We start from the raw sequence: 20,619 nt of genomic DNA, 5'->3' as shown, positions 1-20,619 counted from the left end.
GGTCGTTTTTAAATTTTGGTGAACATTTGCAGAAAACTGCTGACCTAAGATTACTGGTTTGCCCTCAGTGTTGCTTGCCGTTGCAGGCCGCCAGCGAATGAAAGTTTTGGCTGAAAACTGGGTGCAAATCGGTTACACGATATCGAATACCGGCAGGGGGGGGGGGGGGGAGGTTTTCGAAGCCCGGATATCTCAATCCCGGTAACAATTTGACTAACCAGTTACAAATAGCCCAGAGCGTATATATGTACATATACACAGGAAGGAAGCCAACAGTCACCGAAACCAAAGGAAGACACAAAGGGGAACGTTTATATTATTTATCTTTGGTGTTAAGCAATGGGGGAATTGCTGTGGTAATCATTTTATGAGTAAAAGATAACTGATTAGATAGCAGCTTTTCTCTCCTGCTTCCATATCAATCATCTTTCAGTCATAAAGTGATCATACTAATAATTCCTTATTGATTAACACTACAAATAAAAAGTAGAAACATTACCCTATGCCTTTCTTTGGTTTCAGTGACTTTTGGCTTCCTTCGTGGACGTCATAACCAGTGTGTGGGCGTACACACACACGCACACGCACGCAACGCAAGCGCGCACTTATGAAATCGAGACGCAGCCCAGAAATGAAACGACTGTTTAGCTGAATCTGAGGGAACATTATTCCGAAAATAGCGCGAAGTATCTTCGAGCCATTGCGAGCAAAAGACCTACGGACAACACAGGACATATAAATTATGTCGAGTTCCAAAGGCATATAAAATGTTTAGCACGGTTTAACGACCACTGAAAGTATAGTTAACGCGGCTCAGCAGAGAAGGCGCAAATCCACCTCTTTGGCACATTTGGGTTTCTGTAGGCATTGCTGAATAACACGTATGCACCTTCATCGAAGTGCTTTCCAGCGAAAGCCAGGGCCTGGTAGTGACGCAAATGGTACGCGCTTGTCCCTATAAGCTTCCCAGTTCTAACTGAAACTTCATTCTCCCTGATTACTGAGATTAGTTTCGCATTAACCCTGGTCGCAGCCAGTCACCTTGACTTGCCACTAATCAGTTATGCCGCTATGTAGGAAAAATTTCGTTCAAAAATTGACAGCATATTTATCATAGGGCCTAGAAAGTCTAAGGCATTTTTTTGTTTGTTTCTGGCGCGGCAAAAGCAGATTATTTGCACTTTATTTTCCGTCGGGACGGTTGCAAATGAGAACAAACATAAAAAGAAATATAGGATGCTTGCACGACCACATGCTTACTTGAAGCTGTGTAAAGAACGGCACGTGCTCTCGGAGTGAAAAATCACTGTGCCGACGAAATCAGTCATCCCGTTTTTTTTGTTTGTTATTAATCAGTGGTCGGGGAATCGTTCTGCGCGCATAATCTAGTGCTGACGCCACGAAGGGCACTGCAAACCGAGCGTCGCTGCAGCCGAAGTGGCCAGTACAATGCAAGTTCTCGCAAGTGGCTCACTATGACTCGCGTGAGGAATAAACAGAAACCGGACCTATAATAATAATTATGTGATGGCCTTGCAGCACTTTGACCTAAGACCCTCCCTATGAAATCACTGGTCCAGCATTCAGTTGTAGACTGTGGCCAACCTCGAATTTCATCTCTGCACTGCTAATTGCGCCGCTGAACACGTAAATTGTTTGCCTGCGGAGACTCGGTGTAGGAGAAAGCTTCGGCTTGGAGATAGAGAGATAGAGAAAAAGAAGAGACTGCATTACCCTTTTGTCCCCCTTTCCTTCCACACAATACTCCACTGCCCTCTCTTGTCTGAATGACTGTTCGGTCGCTTTGAATGCGAAAGCTCTTCTCTTTCTGTTCATCCGGTCCCTCCTTAGAGTCATTCCAGGCATCCGATAAACGATGGTTAGCGAAGCGTATATAGTGTTCGGCTACGGGGGGGGCAAGAAGTTGAAAGGATGCTAGCAGAAGGTGTGGCGGCTAGGGGAGGTTCTGGTGCAGTACTGAACAAGGCAGCGAGGCATTTGAGACGACGTTTGCGCTATATGATTGCGGTTGCTTGCGGGGTGGGTGGGGCGTAGCGGGCGTCATTTGAAAGAACGGAGGGCCGTCGCCCTCGACAGTGCGCCGTTCCTTTTCTGCAGTGTCAAGGCCGCACGCGGCGTCCTCTATGAAACGTTTCGCAATCGTCCTCGGCGGGATCCAGCGCGGACACACACGTGCGAGATAAGAGCACGATGGAAAAATATTCTTCCATCGTGGGCTAGAGTTGAGTAAAGGTTGTTTTCACCTCGCGATGGTTAAAAATGAGTTCGCGTATTATTTGTGAATCAGCATCGACACGGGTTGCATAGGACCTTTTACGTATGGTGCGTGAGCAATTGTCGTGTCTTATCTTCGGCTACCTAGAGAGAGGTGCCAGAAGGCAGCTAAGTTTATTAGGTGTCCACATGATGACCATTTCGCATGGTGCGCTTAAACACAGTGAATGACTGCAAAAATATACGTTTTTTTTAGGTGAGGAAATCCGCAGAAAGGAATTCACACATGGTGGACACCTGTAACGGGCTGCGAAGGAAGGGGTGGAGGAGGCTGCGGAGAGAGAGAGAGAGAAATAACTTTAATTTGCACCCGTCAAAAATGACGGGGGAGAAGGCTATAGCCTAAACCCTTATTCATTCCCCTAACCGTCGGCCGGAATCCGTTGGGACTCGGCGGCGGTCAGGGCGAGACCAATGACTTTGCGTTGTTCTTCTGCTTCGTGGTTGAGCAATAAGGTCTCCAAGGATTGTACATTTCTGTGGAAGGAGGCAGGTATAAAAGTGTGGCCTTAATGGAGGGCTTTGGATTAATCCAGACTTCCCGGGCCTCTTGTCGTGCAGTGACATCACTCAGCCCGCGGGCGTTTCTGCATTTAGCAACCATCTGAACAATGGCCGCTGTGGTCGGGATTCGATACCGCACAGTCGGCAGCCGAATTAACACCGTGACCGAGCGACGATGGCCGGATGGTTTTGAGGTGTTGCACAGTAGAGCTTCTCATTTTTCGCCGGAGTTGGTACAAATGACTGCTTCTACTAAAGTGGACGGCGACGCACCGCCAGAGAGACAGGAAAGAGGAAATTACTTTAGCACTCTATGAGGTGAGGAAGGGACAGCGAAGGCAGTATCGTATTCCCCGTCTTCTCCAAGATAGCCCACTGTCAGGCCCAGCAGGATCATTTGACGGCAGATATGGCGAATACTCTAGTTGGCCCACTATCCAGCTGGCATCGTCATCCCACATGGCCCGGAAATCACGAGCTTGTTGCGCTTACACCTATTGGTGTCGCTGATACGACCGCGCATCAGCTCATCGGCGCATCAGACCTTCCGATATCTTCTGCGTATAACGAATAAGAAAAGTTGAAAAACGCCGCACGATGCTGGTTCCGCATTGTTCTTTGCACATCCACAAAAACATACGACTCAACCTTTGCGAGCGCGTTGTTATGCTCATACATACTACAGCAATGAATGAGCGAGCTGTGACGAGACCGCCCATCCAACTCAATTCCTTTCCAAGTTTGTACGCAGCTCGGAAAGCGGCAACTATGCGTAGGTAGGTGGTTAGAGCCGCATAACAAGTAACTTCAAAGTGATATATCTTTATTTGATTAGAAAAGACAGAGTCTGTACTTCACAAAAAAAAAAAACTTCTGTATTGAAGTGAAAGCTATAAGTGAGAAGCAATAGCTTCCCGGACGGAGTGTGTGGTCAACTAACGAGCACGTGAAGACAGCAAACTTTTGTAAGCTATGATGCATCTTGAGTCTGGCGCAAAAAGGACACGGGCACAAAGAAGAGGGCAAGAGGCTCGATAGCTCTGTCCTCCCTTCGCTTGTGCCCTGGCCTCCAGCCTTGAGTCCGCTTCTCTCTGGGCTAATTAACATGCCTGAAATGGCGGCCGACCGAAGAGCCCAACTAAACGCTTTAGCAGCTGTAGACAGCTCTCTGACAACTTCCAGGCCGCTGCAAGAAGTTCCGCTTGTAAACTACCAGCGCGAAAGAAGCAGCAGAAATTTGTGAAGCTTATCGCACAAGAAATAAAAGAAAACTGTGTGAGCCAGTTCTTTGTATCGGCACATGGTAAAGAACTACTGTTTCCTTGTTTCACTTAGCGACACGTTCAGACGGCTGTTTGATTATTCTTTTTTTTTTCAATGCATTCGTCCGTGGGTAATCATATATTGTACGTTTTCCTTCTGAATAATAATAATAAAAAAAAGCTGTGAGTCAACGTTTGTTATGCGTAATTTCTCTTCGTCTGCATCATTCAAGCTGGTGGTTCATGAATTGTGTGTCGCCAACTCGCCTGTCTCGCTGTTGTATTGAAGAAGTTGAGAAATGTAGTGTGCAAGAATTTCGTGGATATAGCCGGAGAATGCCCTGTACGTTCTTATTGCCTCACATAACAGGGCATTACTACATTAAAAATACCCTTTCGGGCGGTTACATGCTGCCGTTGGCCTTGTCCCAGGTATTCATAATGGACGCATTACCTTGGTGTGGTATCACATATGAGCCACTAAAGAGGACTCGCCGTTCAAACTTGAGTTTATGCTGAAAGCTACAGTCGGATAACCTCATATCGGTAACGTATAATCATCTTTACTCAAAGTGTACCCGATTTTGTGTGACAGTATCGCCAGCATTTCCTTCCCGTGAGCCGCTTTGTGTTAAGCCACACCTTTTATTTGCATCGCCTTTGTACAAGTTTCTAACGGCCACCCCCCATAATAGAAGGTGGAGAAGTTGGCAGTTCGCGACGCCGCAAGAGGGAATACCTTCGGTAGTTTCTTTCGAGGCTAGAGAACGTCTGAGTCTACGTCATAAAAGCGCAATAGGCAAGGTACGATTAGGGGTCGAAAAGTTCGGCGTTCTTTCCGGCCTGAAGTTCTGGACACCTGCCAAGTCCAGAAGTTTCTCGCCAGCATACCTGCGACGTAACTGTGTAACGTGGCCAAAACAGACGTCCGAACCAGGCCGGGCATGGAAGAGCGCGATATAATGAAGGAGGAACGTCCGACAAATTTGGCGCGAGCGACGTTCAATCTCGGCGCGTGAAACGCTTTGAGCGCGCTCCACAAAAGGTGTGAGCCGACCCTATATGCGCGTCAGGAACGCCGTGATTAAAATCGGGTGGGCGGAGCAATTTCGCACCTTTCTCGCCGACGGCTTTCTTTTAGGCCGCATCGATCGCCCAGGTGAGCGCACCGTTAATCGCTTACGAGAATGCGGTGATAAATCACCGCGTGTTGTGGGATACGGCGTACGCGCGAAAGCTGTGAAGGTGATTCAAAAGTGGACCCTAAAGGCGAGCAAAGAATAAAGGTTTTGTTTGTTGACCGAGCTGCGTCACAAATAAGTTTGTTAATGCCGCCCGAGTGATGAGTAATTACCGCTCATCAAGATGTTCTGTAATGGAAATCATTTTCTGCTTTGACTTGAAGTAAAAAAAATACGTTCGTCGCCCTTCTTGTTTACGTTCATTTTTCCCGCATTTTTCAGAAAAAAAATGAATCTGCGCTGCGTAATCTCGCGGCCTTGCATGCCGTTCGTTTTTTTGTCTTTTTTTGCGAGGTATACAATTTCACTTCATTTTTCTTTATGACACTTTCCTGGAGGGCGGTGCGAAAACTTTATGCGCTTGATTCCAGCGGCCCAGTTGTTTGGCGGGGGTGCCTAATTATGGCTTGCGGTAAGCAAAGCGCTAATTAAGCCCGATAGCACCTGCTCAGTTCCAGCCCCGAAAACAGCTCCTCGATGCCACTCCCGTTCATTTGCCCAATTATAAAGGCCGTATACTTTCGGCTACTGTACGCTGTGCGTAGTGTACACCACTTGTGTGTACAGCGACCGTACCTAATCACGGTGTAACACGGGGAGCAGCATAGCTGTAGCGATCACCGACTTCGGGTACCACGAAGCAAAATACCTCGAATTTTTTGGCTGGACGACATGTACGGGTTACTGAACCGCTAAAAAGGTTGTTTGCCGCATGCCTTTACTTGAGGATTCACTCCCAACGCCATGTAATACCGCCCGTAATAAAGTACTGTTACCTTTTTCTCTATTAATAATTTCTTATGGTGCAAGTCTACGTATGACGTGCAGCGGTGACTCGCATGGTATGAGACATTTAAACCAAGTGGCATGTACGAACTGTTGTCATCTTTATGAGGCAAATTCGAGATTATCACCCACTGCAAGAAAGTCCAGCTGTTTCATGTCCGTTCTGGCTTTTTAGGAATTAAAATGAACATTGGAAAGAAAGGTATACAAATAAAAAGACTTGTTTTACACCCAAGTGCGTACTGCTCTTGTGATTTGTTCAGTGAAAGCGGAATAAAATAAAGTAAAAAGCGAGTAGCTGCTATCGAAGCTCTTCGTGTTTGATGTGATCGTGCCGTCCCTGAACTAAGTTGGCTAGGTTATTTTTTTCTCCAACTATTTGCTTCTCAGCGCCTCCTTCTGTAACGGCCGGAGAGTATATAGCTACGAACGCGTAGTCATTCGGGTGCATAATAAATTATAATTTGCCGATTCTTCCAACCGCTTTGAGCTGAAAGGCTTCTTCGTAGCCCGCAAAACGATTTATCTTCGAAGACGCCGCCTCTGGATTCAATGCTGCGCAGTTAATTTATTATTCCGTGCTTATAGCGCGTCAGTGGAGTCACTCAGAATAATAAAGCGCCGGGCGTTATGACACAGCCTTGGTTGTTCGCCTTATTTGCAATACTAGCCGTTATAAGATCCGTGGATTTTGCTTCTGATTACCAGTAGTGGATGAATTTTCCATCGCACATTTTACCGCGATAGCGTAAAAATCCGGCGTCGGCGTCGTCAACCATGAGCGAAAAATCCCCGTAAAATCCACTGAGAAACAACCTAGGAGGCAGGTTGGCAACCTAGGTCACGTGACCTTGTGGCGTCATCACAACCTGCTCAAAGGATTGTGAGCAAACTGCTCACCGTGGCAGGTGGCAGTTCAATTAATGATTGGTCGCGAGAGGTTGCTCGGGGAGAGCAACCTGGGTCTCACAAGCTCCACCAACGTCAGCATCTGCCGTCACTGGGCAGTCGTGCATCGCTTGACCGCTGCACAACTGCGCCAGGGGTGGTGTGAGGATTCACAGTGATCTATGAATGTGAACTAAAGAATTACCAACTCAGTTTACATGGGTGTAAACCCATTAAGCTATCGCGTCATTCACCTTCTGGCGTAGCTTAAGTGTCCCTTTCAATTTCTTCCTTTGTGAAATCTGCGCAGGGGACTAAATTTATATGACAGGGTGGAAACGAATTGAAATTCTCAATCGTCTGCAAGCAGCAATGTTGAAAGCCCGGTCAATGCTAACACCTTGTGCATCATGTGTGACAAGGCCGACCATCTTAGACAATGAATTACAGGAGAACACTTAGACATGTTTCCGTTAGAAATTCACGGTTTATGGTTGTAGCCTCTCAGCTTGGTCTCCGTAACACTGGCAAGGAGTTCATTTGTTTATGCACTAGAAATGTCTCCATTTGAGATCTCATTAATTGTAGCACGCAATAAATAATAAATAAACTAATATCACGTAAAAGAAGTCGTAAAAATCTTTTCCTTCCTTTTTTGTTACTATTTTAATAAAACCACTTGATCATCATGATCATGTGGATTGCGGCGTGGAACAGTCCGTTTATGGTACAGTTTTAGTTTCCGCCTATATTTCTCAATCGCACTATAATATTTTAGCCTAATTTCTTTTTATGCGCTGAAAAATTGACCCTTAGATATGATTTCTAATAGTCTCAAACTGCTGGTTCAGTCGAATTTACTGCTTGTAGTTCAAGACGACTTCCTGCTTTAACTAACGACCTTAACCGGTAGTTCTTGCCCCATGCACTCCGTGAGGGCAGAATTAACTACCCGAGCTAATAGTGAGCGGGAGCCAACATGCTGCATTTAAATGGCTACTTTTCACTTACTTAGAAATTAATAACATTACTGACGCTTACGTTCAGGGAGCAACGAGTGATCAGCGCTAGTTGGTTTGCGAAATAGGTTACATGCGTAATGAATAAATGATGACGTCAGTCATGACTGTCACTTCCACTGAACTGGCACTGATCAAACACAAGCCGCCGCAGTAGTCTATAAACGATTAGGCTGATTAGTGGCCTAGCGTGCATTCCCATAGTGAGGGTATTGGAGTGTAACTTAGAAGGGTGAGGGTTCGGGCTGATTGGAGTGATTGGATTAGAGTGATAGGATTGGAGTGATTGCAGCGCGACGACACGAAAACGGCGGAACTAGGCTAATACGTACAAACTAGCACCGTAAAGAATTTTTGTTTCTCTATCGACTTTGCCTCTCTCCTTGTTCTCTTTTGCTTTATTTTTGCGTTATCGTTTACGCGTAGGAAGTGCGGAAATTTATGGCCAAGATTTTTGGAACATATGACCGCTGTCTATTCTATCTTTTCTAACTGCCCTTACCTAACTCCGACTGCGCGTGGGGTCATCAAGGAAATTAGTTGACAAGGTTGACCTTATGGAAGAAAAAGAAGAACAACAAGAAGAAATTTTTGAAGTAATGCCCCAAGTTCACGGCTTGTCGTGGAAGAACCGTGAACATCTGACCTATCCCGGATTGTGGTTCGTGTGACCAGCTATGGTTCATACTGTACATTTAATTGGCCGCACTGTATTGCAGATGAATGTTCAGAGAAAAGACATAGCACTCACATTGCATGATTGGGCGCGGTTGTCAGCTCAGTGACATACTCGTTGCTGATAGTCATTTTCGTTCAACGCCCCTAGCCGTAGTCAGAGTCTTGTGAACACTGAGCTAGCCATCTGATATTTCTCTCCTCCTTTCTCCTCTTTCCCCTCACCTCTCCCGCCTCGAGTGCACTTGCATCAGACAAGCGCAAACTAATTCCTTTCCTTGTGATATCTACTCATCCGCCTGGCCACCCCAGCTGCCAATGCTTGCACGGACAACACACATACCTGCTGGTCCTGAGCCCGCGTTACTCATGAACTCATTGAAATACTTTCCACGTAAACTCCTACCCCTCATATCCCCCCCCCCCCCCCGCCCTTCTTTTAACCTTGTCCTCTATTCTGGGGAGAGCCCTGCTAGCTGGGCCGTTCCACCTACTGCACAATATTCACCGCGCCACCTCACCTGTGATGTGAACCGTTTCGTCTTAGCATGGCCGCGTTTTTGTGCGGAGCGTGGCATATTCCTGGAAAACCTGAGGAGACTGAACGTTCACTTGGGCGACGTCTCTGGCATTGTGTACCCGGAGGGATTCCGAACTGACCGACGATTAGTGTCACGATCAATCTTGAAGTTTTTAGAGGACACTGGCCTTATGGAACAGCGGTACAGACGCAGTCACTTAAATCAGTGACTCAGGCGGAGCAATTGCCCACAGGCCACTGTAAGGCTAATCCCGCCTATACATTTACACCGCCACCACCACCACCACCACCACCACCACCACCACCACCACCACAACAACCGCACACAACCCACCAATTTTGCGGCTTCTTGTGACCCAACTCACCCACCTGGGCACAAATCACAAACCGTCGAACTCCACTCTCAACTTTACACACCTGTACCAGCGGTTCGGCCATAGCATGTGTATTAAAGCTTTACCTCCTTGTCTCATACAGTTGCACTTAGTTGCATTATGTTCGCCATGGTCACTTGGTTGCGCCATAACCTGACTAGTCTACAGGCCACTGTTGCTGCATCTAATTCTGGCACTAGACCTTAACGGAGCTTTTGACAATGTCTCACACCAAGCTATCCTCCTCGAATAGGACATCTTGGGATGGGGAGAGAAGACCTTCGACTAAAGTAAAGCTTTCCTCATGCACCGGACGCGGTGCATGAGGAAAGCAACAAAACCATATTGACGGGGAGACAAAATGAAAAACTTGTTTATGAAGGAATTCATCGATTCTTTGAGAAAATTTTCCATGATTTGAGATATTATCGGCAGAATTGAAATTGGCCTATAGTTTCGCATTCTATTCTTTTGTCCTCCTTTATGCAAAAGTTTCACTAGTACAGTTTTCAATTTTTTCCTGGAATACAAGCGCTATAAAAAAGCCGTTTATTATGAACAAAAGAAAGCCTGACAGTGCAGCAAAGTTTCTTTGTAAGAGACAGACTGATGAGCCATCTATACCAGGTGGTTTGTTCCGACGGAAGCTAAAGATAATTCTGCTCAAATCGACCATTGATAACTTAGGCAGATAGGCGGAGGCAGGTACAGTTTCTGTCAACGAACAAACTGAGGTTCCTTCTGAAGAAGTGTTTTCTGAGGTGGGGCGTGCAAAAAAAACGATTGAAGCGATCTGCCAAAGCTGCAGGGATTTCCGGTAAGAAGTCTGTTATTGGCGGGTTGCCTACGCTTCTACCCCGGAGCTGGTTGACTAGCGACCATGTTTTCGCTGGGATTTTCGTACATTGACTGAAACACTGCTGGAAATGCTGTCGCTTTGCTAGTCTAATTAGAGCGACAGCCTTGTTCCTTGACGCTCTATATTGCGCACGTAATGCGATATTTTTTGGCGAGCGTAATAATAATAATCTTTATTCATGCCGACAGGTGGGAAAAAGCCGTGAAGCTTGACAGACCCTCGATCCCTGGTGCAAAGATATGGGCATCAGGGTTTTTCTTTCCACAGACAGAGCCAGTTGCTGGCACGAAACAAGCGAAGTTCACGAAGACAATAATACATGTTTATACAAAAACAACATTATGAGAAAAGAAAACGGAAATAGATTCAGAATTAATGAAACCAAGAAAAAAAGGAGTAAAAAAGGAAATTACAAACAAGCTTTGATATAATATACAAAAAGGGCCTTAAAAGATATGGCACTAAAATCATCGTTGTGGTTTCGCAGTATGGTGCACGTGTTTTGGAAGTTGATAGAATAGCATTTATTGTCCATAATTTGTTTTCATAGTTTCTATATGTCCCGCCGCGGTGGCTCAGTGGTTAGGGCGCTCGACTACTGATCCGGAGTTCCCAGGTTCGAACCCGACCGCGGCGGCTGCGTTTTTATGGAGGAAAAACGCTAAGGCGCCCGTGTGCTGTGCGATGTCAGTGCACGTTAAAGATCCCCAGGTGGTCGAAATTATTCCGGAGCCCTCCACTACGGCACCTCTCTCTTCCTTTCTTCTTTCACTCCCTCCTTTATCCCTTCCCTTACGGCGCGGTTCAGGTGTCCAACGATATATGAGACAGATACTGCGCCATTTCCTTTCCCCAAAAACCAATTATTATTATTATTATTATTATTATTAGTTTCTATATGCAATGGAAAATATTGCTTGTGTTATACGTGCCGATCAGGGTGGCTCAGCTGCCCAATCATATTCATCCAAAATACACAAAGGCAGACGCACGACTAGGGCTGCTCGTCGATGCCGGCCCCTAGAGTTAGATTACGAAGTAGTCTGCATAGATGGGGAGTCATACCCTGAACCCAGCATCTTCATCACGGTCGCGCTCGACCACAACTACAAACTACTGACGACTTCTTCACTCAAAGCTGAGGACCCTGCCGTGGCAAAACCCTCCGCCATCGCCCTCGCCGTAAGTCATTATGATCTGGCGGATTAATCAGCTCACATAATAACTAATTCGAAGCGAGCCTCTAAATATTATACTACAGGACCAGTTCCTGAAACGACGGCGGTCCTGCTCATGCCATCCAGCCTTTCATCCACTTTACACTACTCTCATAGCATTACGTGAACGCCGGGTAACGGAGGGCTTGAGGGCGATGAGACGGCTAACGATCTAGCTCGCAAGCTAAAAAATCGAGCGGATCCTTACCCGCATACCTCAACCCTCTACGGCGGAAATATGATGAACAGCTAGAACTCCTTAGACTGAACCGCAGGAAATACCCCCCTCCCCATATTAAACCCACAATGCAAGAAGCCTCAATCTGGAGGCGAATACAGACCAACACCTTTGTTAACCCGTTCTTGTAAAACCTCATCCAGCCTTTGAAGGCTGGATGGTGCGGCAGTAAGCCCACGTTGTTCCACGTTTCGTGGAGTTGCGAGCGAAAACCATCCCACCTGAAAACATCGCAGACATCATACGAGCAGTGGGAGGCAGCCCTGACCATGCAGTGGCCCGCAGGACCAACGTCAGACCATCCGACGGGTCCAGACATCAGCGTGAGCCACAGGAGCCTTGAACAAAAGCGGCCGTCCACCTGACTCGTCCAACGTTTAAAATACCAACCAATTTTGATCTCACTGTCTCTCTTGCAACATTTTTTTTTCCACGTTTCCCGTAAAAGTGTTCTTTGAGATGGGAATCGAAATGGCTCGAAACTGAAATGACCGAAAAAAACGAGAGGACAGCGCGGGTTGTGGCGACCTCGTATCCGGACTCGTTGCTTTTTGCACTCTTTGCCGATCTCCTCGCAGGGGGAAATTCCGCGCCTGCAGTCAAACGTCTGGCTCGATTGGGTCTTCCCGTGTTTCGCGCGTCCGGCCTCGTACTACAGCAGTGGCAGCAGCAAGAACACACGTGTTTTCTGCGGCCGCATGCGAAATTCTTCTTCTTGCAGGCAGGCGGAAACTGGACACCAGCCAAGGCGGCAGCGGCATCCGCACGCGCAGTGCGTGCGCGCGGAAACGAGAGGCGCTTTCGGCTCGAATCACGTCGTTCGAATCGATCACGCCCCTCGCTTTTCGCCGCTCCGCACACGTCGATCGTGAGTCGCTCGCCTTCGTGATAATTGCTCGGGATCGTGCATGAAGCTGAGTGCCGGACGGCGAAAGCGTCACCGACGGTTCGGGCAGTGCGTGTGGGAAATTGATATCGCATTCGAGAGAAATGAGAAAATTACGTTACTATTGAAATATCAAAGCAGTAAAGAGGTTTCCGTTAATCATTATCCAAGTAGAATGTTAATCAATTTTCAGGAGTAGGAAAAGGAGCAGAAAGCATTGTTGATTGAGTTCATGCATTTCGATTTGAACGAGAGCGTTTGCGCTATTCAGACAGTCACAGGGCGGAGAGGGCGTGAGTGGCGCAACTTCAGACGCTCTCGTTCGGAGAGGAAGATGAGCTGTGAAAAAAAAGAGGAGGCGCAGTAACGGCCTCACTTGTGGCGCACACTTGGACAACGCTGTGATGGATAGGATGAACGCAGTGAAAAAGAGGAAAGAAAGAAAGGAAAAAGAAAGAAAGCAAGAAAGAAGGAAAGAAAGAAGGAAAGAAAGAGAAAAGGAAAGAACGAAAGAAAGAATGCAAGAAAGAAAGAAAGGAAGAAAAACAAAAGAACAAAAGAAAGAAAAGAAAAAGAAAGGAAGAAAGAAGGAAATAAAGATAAAACAAAAGAACGAAAGAAAGAAATAAAGGAAGAAAGAAAGGAATAAAAGGAAAAGAAAGAAAGAAAGGAAGAAAAACGAAAGAAAGAAAGCAAGAAAGAACGAAAGAAAGAATGCAAGAAAGAAAGAAAGGAAGAAAAAACGAAAGGAAGAAAGAATAAAAGGAAAAGGAAGAAAGAAGGAAATAAAGAGAAAACGAAAGAACGAAAGAAGGAATGCAAGAAAGAAAAAAACGAAAGAACGAAAGAAAGAAAGCAAGAAAGAAAGAAAGAAAGGAAGAAGAAAGAAAGGAAGAAAGAAGGAAAGAAAGCGAAAACGAAGGAACGAAAGAAAGAATGCAAGAAAGAAAGAAAGGAAGGAAGGAAGGCAGAAAAACGAAAGAACGACAGAAAGAAAGGAAGAAAGAAAGAAAGGAAGAAGAAGGAAAGAAAGAGAAAACGAAAGAACGAAAGAAAGAAAGAAAGAAAGAAAAAACGGAAGAACGAAATAAAGAAAGCAAGAAAGAAAGAAAGAAGTACAGGTACACATGGCGCATTATCTGCGGAGTGGATGAGGCTCGTGCTTCATAGGCAGGAGGCATGCGGTTCTTATATATAATTATAATTGGTTTTTTGGGGGGGAAAGGAAATGGCGCAGTATCTGTCTCAATTATCGTTGGACACCTGAACCGCGCCGTAAGGGAAGGGATAAGGGAGGGAGTGAAAGACGAAAGAAAGAAAGGGGTGCCGTAGTGGAGGGCTCCGGAATAATTTCGACCACCTGGGGATCTCTAGCGTGCACTGACATCGCACAGCACACGGGCGCCTTAGCGTTTTTCCTCCATAAAAACGCAGCCACCGCGGTCGGGTTCGAACCCGGGAACTCCGGATCAGTAGTCGAGCGCCCTTGTGCACCTGCTGTTTTCGCTTGTGAAGCACTCTCCTTTTTGAAGCTACTACCGCTTATGGCAAAGTATTGGCTTCCTGTACAACCAAATAGAGAGTAAAGAGCGACGAACACGCTCTCTAGTGCAACGTTGACGCAGGAAACAGTGCGGAACAACAGGAAAGAAAGAAGGCGCGGGCAGCCTCTTTGGCCGTTCTATCTGTATCGCATATTTTGCGTACTTTCGCTCTTTCTACAACTCGCACGCAATAGCCAAGGAAACATTTTTGCCGCACTTTCTATAAACAGCGTTCAAGGCGGAAGGGAATGCTCATGAGATGGGAACAATGAGCCCAGTGAGTGCCTGACCATGAGCGCAGCTCATAATACTGTGACGAAGAAGACAAAGCTGGCAGTGGCGCGGGATGGAGCGCTCGCGTTAGGCCAGCGGCCATTAAATCATCTCATTGCAGTCGATCATCTCGTTTCATTGTTCAGCTGGCCGCCACGTAACAATACAACGCGTGACACAATGCTGAACGCCTCCACAGATGCGATATTACCTGAGATAAAATTTCCCGCTTTGCCATTTATAGCTACTCTTGAACATAAGCACCAGAACGTTTCCCTAAATGTCTGAAAACCTTTGAACACTGCTTCCGCAGTGCAAATACTATCCCGGTACGTTTTATCTCTGCGGGGTAAAAAAAAAAATTTCACCCTGGTATTAGCAACAACTCTAAAAGAGATTAAAGTTCGGGCTCGATATGTTGTTGGAAACCCTCCGTCTTCATCAAGCTAGTTCACGTTTAAACTTTCTCTGCTCTTATGGCGCGTAAAACTCGAGTCTCAAGTTTAGCGCGCGCGCGACAGTGGACGACACGAATTTAAACGCGCGTGCAGTGCCCCCGCTTCGAGAGGATCATGAAGCGAGGAGAGGGATAATGAGCTAACTCGGACGCCCAGTAGCGCGCGCAGTCTGACCCTCCGGGGCTGGGGCACGCCCGCTCAGCCCAGCGATGGCTCGCAGACCCCGGGAATGACCCGACCGCGCTTCACTCCGCTTAACTAGTACTGGGTCATAAAAGCGAAGGAGGCTGGCAGCGGAGTCTCAGAGGAGGGTTTGGGCACGGTGTCCAGCGAGCCACGGCTGCCGAATGTGATGAGACGGCACGGTTGGGACCGTCTACAAATTTCTCGCGTTAGCTTCGTCTTGACGACGCTGCAGTAGCTTGCACTGTAGCGACGCTCGTCCCTCTCAGGTATTAGTCTTTTATATTCTTCGCTGGTTTGGCGTCTAGTTCAGATTTGTATTTGTGATGGACATCTCCCACCACGGTACTTCTGTTGTTTCGAGCCTACAGTAACTCTATTTCGATGAAGTTTCGTATAACTGTTCGAGCCGCAATGGAAGTTGGTGAAATTATTTCTCTAGAACTCCTCAGGAGGTTGTTTTGGAAGGCACTGTGGAAAAGACGGATGCTGGCAAAAGAAAAAAAAGGAACAATAGGAATTTATGCTTCCTTTGAAGTGCATGAAGCAGAGCGGAATACAACGCCCCCACGAACAAAACAGAAATGTAAACAAAGACAAACACGTACGCTTTACTGAACGCACATACAGCAAACAAATGGGCCAAAAAGACACCGGTAAAACTGGTTGAAAAATATAAGATGGAATTCTACTGGAAGCCTCTGCGACTGGCAACCGTTGTGAACGACTGACCACAGCCTGAAGGCGAGTATGTGCGTCCGACGATTTCGAGAAACTCAGGTCCTATACTCGGGTAGTTTTTACTTGGCGTTCGGCTGGCCGCTTACTGATTTTGCCCAACCGTTTAAATACCTTCTGGGAAGGAACGATACTCACGGCAATAAGACAAGCCAGTGAAACCGCGGCTTGTGGCCGATATTGCACTCGTATTGATCCTCGGAGCTCGTGACGCATGGGAAATCCCGCTCGAGATCAATATAAAGCGAGAACAACTCTCTCGCGCGAGAGTCAATGACTGCACCTAGGGAAGACGCGATCGAACGCATTGTGCGTGGCCAGGAACCGGAAAATGTTAATGCGGGCCTTTACACTCCTAGTCAGGCCCACGATACAGTGACACCGCATAGGGCGGCACTGTTCCTGATCAATGTCTGGGTCAATGGGTGCTATATGTGATTCATCTTAAAGTGTTTACGGATGGTGGCGTTTGAATTGCGCCCCGGAATAGAAACACGACCACGAAGCGTTCCGAAGTCGGACACAAATCAAGAGCGAAGCGGCAAATGACCCTCGAAGAGGGCTCTCCAGCCAATGGCGCCATGATATCGCTATGACGTCGCGGTCAACCGCCTTGTAGGCGCTCGCGTGCATATGCTAGCAGCCGTATCAGGTGCAAGGCGGTCGACCGCCACGTCATAGCAATACGGGTGATGCCACTGGTAGGAGGGACGCTTCTGAAGAGAATATTTCTCTTCGTTCTTGAGTTGTACCCGACTACCGCTTCCCCTAGAAAGTTTGCACGCAATGTCCACGAAACACACATCTGTGCGTTGCGTTAGGTGAAGAAAGTATGTCCGGCCGCCAGGCGCGAGGAGTTCAGGGTGGAGGCGGTAGCCTAACGGGGTATGCTTTCTTCCGGCGAAAGGAGTACGCGAATTAATTGCTCAAAATGAAGTCGATTCTTTTTCTCTTAACTTTGTGCGTTAACTTTTTGCATCCGCTGAGGTCCGTGCCTTCTTGTCGGGTCTTGCCGTGGAATTTCGCCCGCATACCACGGTTTTGCAGCTAAGACGGACAGTGCAAAGCCGCCGCAGCCCCATCGCACAAACGCATGACTAACTTGCTTTAGGCGCACGGGCTTAGAAAACGGAACAAAAGCCGCCGGAGCCCCATCGCCCACAAAGGGCGTTCCGAACCATTATCGCCCCGTTCCTTTCTGGCCTACGCTGCCGTGACGGTACGCGGTCGAAATGAAGTGCCCTTTAGGCACATCATTTCCACTTAGCGTCGCTAGTCGACAAAGATCGGCCGACGGCGCGCTCTCAAGGGACACCTTATAAGCTGGCACTGGGCAGCGGCTAGTGATGAAGCAAAATTCGAAAAAAGAGAGCTAGCTTCCTGCGAGCGGCCGTTGTCTTCTTGTCGCCCGTTACTTCTGGGGAAAGGGAGAGTCCGACCGTTGCCGCCTAATAAGTAACCCTAAAGCCAGGCCAGCTATTTGCGTGTCGTGCGTGCGTGCCTTTTTATAGTGCGTTTTTTTATGTGCCTTTGTTCTTTTGTATCCGGAGAGACTTTAACCCCTCATCGCCCGAGCGGGACCGCGACGCCACTGCTACTTCTGCTTCTGATGTTGCTATTTTTTTTTTTTGCCTTTAGACATTGCTATCTAGGTGGGGCGTAATTATACGGGACTGCGGCCGAGAGCTCCTCATGAGGTGCCGTGCACGATAACAGCGAGTCGTTCACCGGAGCTTTGTCTCTTCGTGTATACTTCGAATCCTTTGGTGTTGCTCTTTTAGCATTCTTTTTGCTGTCCGCCATTCTTCCCCCCCCCCCCCCCCCCCCCCGGCACTTTGGCAATGTCTGCGTACACTATAAGCGGGGTGGAGAGACGCCAGTCCGTGAGAGCCTTAGCCGTTTACAGACGCTCGTGTTTTGAAGCCTCTCCGGTGCAGTCACATGCTCAACCGTAGGAAGGCTGGATCGAAGGAGCCGGCCGCGGCCGTCTCTACCCAAGGTCGTCGCCAGTAAATTGCGGCGCTCACTGGCAAAGCTGTGACAGTATGTGGCGGCGTTGTATTCGTTTATTGTGAACAGTGGTTTAGTGAACTGCGTAAAAAATTAAAGAAGACAGCGAGGAAAAAAAAAAGAATGAAGAAAAGCTGGCTTAAACTTTGTTACTAAGGTGTGTCCGATTTTTCTGCTCAGTGTAGTGACGTCGTGGAGATTTCTAAGCATTGTCTACGTCAAAGACTCACTGGTTAGTCCGACTAGCGGAACCACAGTGATGCGGCAGTAACGGGGGAAAATGGAAGAAAATCTTGACTACGCCGTAAGACAGTGACGTAGTATTCGTGCTGAGCTGTTCAAATTCATTTTTCACACCTTGCTTTCTAGGACCTGAAGCTCCAAATTGACGCGATGCAACATACATACTGCCCTACACGCAGCAGTTGTGCTTCCATCGCAATACGCCATTGCGAAAGCAACATCTATGTTGTTTAGATCAATATGCTCACGGGGTCAAGTACTTTGAGACGTGATGTCCTCCAAAGCTTACAGCTGGATCATGAAGTTTGAGCTTTCACGGTAAGCTCAAGATTCCTGATTGCAGGTGTGTTGAATGTGTCCCAACTGCTGTCGACAAGAGTGTTTTTGTTTCCCGCTGACAGATTTGTTTTTTTGAACTGAATCATATTGTCGAGTGTAACGTTTATGACGTTCCCTAAAGCTCTGGATCAACTTGTTCACAATACGACGTGTAACAACAGCAGCGCACAAAGTAGTACAAATTGATACGGTGCATTGGGGCTCCTTGGGCAGAGTTCGTGGGGATCCATGATGGTGTTAATAAGCGGAATAAATTTTGCGATATGTCTGCGTGTCCCGACGTAAACACCTTTTTCGCATTCGCATGCCGGCGTTATCTGTGTGAAGACGGGAAATTCTCTCTTCTGTGTGAAGCCCTGGTAATTAAAGCCTCGATCCTCCAGAAGCCCCACCTACCAGCCACTTCCCAAACGCAGGACCCTATAGGATAATGGCCTCCCACCCATCCACCCATTCATCCACTCTCCATACATGGCGTCCGTCGAAATGCAGCGCTATATTCAACTGCGAATGGAAAAGAGTCGCAGGTGAACTGGCAGCATGCCATTGAAGGAAGCCAGAGTGCATTCGATAAGCCCTGCAAGTATATGGTTACGGAACGCTGGCACTTGGCGCAGCCTCATGTCACCACCATGTCACATGTCACATGTCACCATGTCACCATGTCTCATGTCACCACCAACGAACACGCGGTTTAGAAACAACGCAGCCGCTGGTGCATTTAGACGAGGAGACTGCAATGGTAGTGGAAGTTACGCTGCATCATCACGAAATAAACTCGAAATTCATGGTTTCAAAATTTTAAGCTCTGCAGTTCTTCCCACGTTTCTGGGTTCTCATACTGCTCAACAAATAGAGTGTTTGGAGCCACACCTTTGACTAGCTTACCTCGTGCACAATTAATAATGGGACGCAAATTTTGCTGTAAAAGCTTGAGCGACATTCTTATGTTTTTAATGGTTGCGAAGAATCTGGTAAAAGACGATAAGTTCCGTTTATTCGCTGAAGCAACCAACTTCTATTTACACGTATGTCGCTGGCGCAACAAATCTTATCGGCATGTTGCTATGCTGGAAGAGCTCAGCCGAAAAACAACTATGCCTGCCTTCTGAAATGAAAAAAAGGGGAAGCTTTCTTTTTCTTTTAAAGTGCGAAAAATTGGGGTGCATTGTGCGATATTCAGTAAACAGATCATTCAACAGTTCACTGCACAGTGAACAGCTCACTGAAGGTCACTGAATACACGCAATCTGTGTTAACATTTTCGGCACCCCACTCAACAGCCAGCCTTATTTGGCACGAATATCCGGCGGTGGTAGACAGCGCCACCACCCAAAAACTCAAGAGCCGAAAGTAATTCTCTTCTCTAATCCTCATGCTACAACGGGAAAATAACAGCCAGTGTAAAAACAAAAATTATTTCAGACAAGCACACGAAAATTGGGTACAACTGAGGCACAAATGCTTCTCACCAACTTCCCACAGAAATCAGTCTTCTATCGAGGCTAACTCCATCTCCGTCAACTAATCCTTCCTTTTCTTCATCTTCCGAGCTATCCTGGATAACATGGATAACTCGTCCTCCCACTTATGTGCCCTCCGTGTACATAGAGTACGCTTTCAAACACAGCTGCTGTTGTCGTGGTGAGCTTGGGCCAGGTATGTTATTAAGGTGAACCCTGCAGTGTGGGTTGAAAAACGGGTGCAAATCTGTGCTCAGCTTAAACTTACGCCTTAAAAGATAAGGTGGAAGCACGCGATGAAGTCCAAACATGCTATTTTAAAGGTACCCGCCGTGGTGGCTCAGTAGTTAAGGCGCTCGACTACTGATCCGGAGTTCCCGGGTTCGAACCCGACCACGGCGGCTGCGTTTTTATGGAGGAAAAACGCTAAGGCGCCCGTGTGCTGTGCGATGTCAGTGCACGTTAAAGATCCCCAGGTGGTCCAAATTATTCCGGAGCCCTCCACTACGGAACCTCCTTCTTCCTTTCTTCTTTCACTCCCTCTCTTATTCCTTCCCTTACGGCGCGGTTCCGGTGTCCAACG

Source organism: Amblyomma americanum, chromosome 3 (assembly GCF_052857255.1).
Source record: "Amblyomma americanum isolate KBUSLIRL-KWMA chromosome 3, ASM5285725v1, whole genome shotgun sequence".
Taxonomy (NCBI): domain Eukaryota; kingdom Metazoa; phylum Arthropoda; class Arachnida; order Ixodida; family Ixodidae; genus Amblyomma; species Amblyomma americanum.
This window is presented reverse-complemented; position numbering follows the sequence as displayed.